The sequence below is a fragment of the Arvicanthis niloticus genome, chromosome 3 (genome assembly GCF_011762505.2).
Source record: "Arvicanthis niloticus isolate mArvNil1 chromosome 3, mArvNil1.pat.X, whole genome shotgun sequence".
NCBI classification, from domain to species: Eukaryota; Metazoa; Chordata; class Mammalia; order Rodentia; family Muridae; genus Arvicanthis; species Arvicanthis niloticus.
Genome location: NC_047660.1, coordinates 73,596,191 through 73,598,956, shown reverse-complemented (window position 1 = coordinate 73,598,956; position 2,766 = coordinate 73,596,191).

Here is a 2,766-nt window from a genome sequence, read left to right as displayed (position 1 = left end):
GTGGTAATTGTAATTTGTATGTTTTTTTAAAAACAAACTTATATTTATGTGTATAATCTTTTGTCTGTGTACCCTGCATGCCTGGTGCCCGAGGAATCCAGAAGAGGGCATCAGATAGCCTGAATATCGAGTTAGAGGTGGTTGTGAGCTGCTATGTGGTACTGGGACTTGAACCTAGGTCCTCTGGAAGATCAAGCAGTGATCTTAATCACAATGCCATCTTTCCAGCTCCAAGTATTTTTTGTTTGCTAGGTTTCCCCCCCTCAGTTGTGTATTTTAATTTTTGTTGTTTTTAAAAGATTTGTTTATGTATATGAGTTCACTGTAGCTGTCTTCAGACACACCAGAAGAGGGCATTGAATCCTATTACAAATGGTTATGAGCCACCGTGTGGTTGCTGGGAATTGAACTCAGGACCTCTGGAAGAGCAGTCAGTGCTCTTAACTGATGAGCCATCTCTCCAGCCCTGTATATTTTGTTTTTTAAAGATAGTCTTGTTTCATAATTAATGACTTGCTTTGAATTTGGAATCTTACTGTCTTAAGCCTTTCAAGTGCCAGGTTTATAGGCATATACTATCATGTCCAGCCCTAAGGCTTAAGTTTCATGTAATTGACAGATTTTAAATTTGCTTATGTTTAAGTACATCATATGGTCTTTCATAGAACTAAACTTGTGTAATGTCTTCCACAATCAAGTTTAAACTGTCACATACTTAGAGACAGACAGGGAGGGAGTAAACTTAGGATATACCTACAGTTCACATTTCAAATGTGGAATAATGCATTGTTGTAAATTATAGTGGCCACGTCTCTAGAACTTAAGAGTTGAAAGTTTGTACCCTTGAACAACTCCCATTTTTTGTGAGCTTTGTCCCAGCAACCATCATTATTCTCTTGTTATGAGTTCTATTTTGGACTCCGTATACTTGTAATACAAATGGCCTAGCTTATTATTTATTTATTATTCCTCAAGTTCATGGTTCATCTGCATTATAGTATTGTTTGTTATTATGATTGTCTGTTTTTAGACAGGGTATTACAGTAGAGCCCTGGCTGGCCTGGAACTTGCTGTATAGACCAGCCTGGCCTCCAACTCAGGGCCCTGTCTGCCCTTGCCTCCCTAGTGCTGGGTTTGAAGGTGTGTACCACCATACCTGGCTCACCTGCATTGTGGTAAATGGTAGGTAGTGGATAGGACTTCCTTTTTCAAAGGCTGAATATTTCATTGTGTGTTTACATATCAGAGTTTTGTATGTGCATACACATACAAATTCACGTGAGTGTTATTACATATGTGTTCATGAAGTGTTGTATATACCACAGCATGTAGAGGTCAGAGGACAATCTTGTTTTGAGACAGTTCTTTCTCAACTGCTATGTGTACCAGCTATCTGATGCCAGAGTATCTGCAGTCCCTACTTACCATCCTCTGTAATTAGCACTGGGATGACGGACACGTGCTCAACACAAACTCACAGTTCCATAGCAAGCACCCGAGTTCTTCATGTCCCTGCAAGGAAGGCTGAATAGGCAAATTGGTTCACCAAGCTGGACTTGGTAGACGTGAGTGTTCTTTACCTCCTTGGATTGTCTTGGCAATCTTGTTCAAAATCTGTTGGTCATGACTGTTAAACATGTGTACTTCTCAGCTCTTAATTCATCTCCTTTGCCCTGTATCACCTGTCCTTGTGCCATGATACTTTATAGATCAGTCTTTCTTTAGGATGTTGTGAAACAGGGAAGTGTGAATTCTCTTAATCTCTGACAAAAAGTTAGCAGTTGTTTTTTAAAAGACTTATGTTTCAAATTATGTATGTGAATGTGTGTCTTTGTGTGGGTATGTGCACATAGAGGCAGTTGCCCATGATGACGAGAGGCATCAGGTGCTCTGGGGGTCCCCTAGAGCTAGAGTCAATTCTGAGCCACCCAGCATGGGTGCTGAGACCAGACTTGGGCCTCTGCAAGAGCACTTCACATTCTTGTGGCCTGTCAGTTATGATATTGGTAGCAATTGCTTAGACCCTATACATATACTTCTGGTTATATTATTAGGTACGGCAGTGCTGGAGGCCAAGCTTGGTGGTATAGTGCATGCTTTGCAAGCACGGAAGCATTTGGCTATGCATATCCGGCCTGGAACTTGCTATGCATACCCAGTTGAGAATCAACTTTTTTTAAGATTTACTTTTATTTTTACCTTTGGGAGCACACACACAGGCCGGAAGGAGGCACTGAACCACTTGGGGCTGGAGTTAGCTCTTGTGGGTACTGGGAATTGAGATTGGGCCCTCTGAAAGAGTGCAAGGTCTCCTAACCACTGAACCATCTCTCTAGATCCACAAGTTAGCATTTAAGATACAGATATTTTGAAAAAAGATCTAAATTACTAGTTTACCTTTTAAAGAGCAGAAAACGTTTATATTGTCCAGTATAGCCTCAAAGGTCCACTCAAATTAGAACTAGTTAGTCTCTAGAACTAGAAACAAGGGCCTAAGCATCCTGCTAAAATGAGTGTTGTTGGCATATGTTTAGTATTAAAGACTTTCTTTTCTTTTCTTTTTTTTTTTTTTTTGAGTCATCTAACTAGGCTTCTTAAAGAAAGCTCTTTTTAATTTTATCATTCTATATTTTTTTGGATATTGAAATCAAGAGTTGACGGAGAAAAACTGCATTTTTACCCAAACTTGCGAGGAGAAACACCCAAGGGGCGTGGTTTTCAGAACACAAACTTGCAACCTCCCTCCTCCAGATTGGGGGGGAGGGT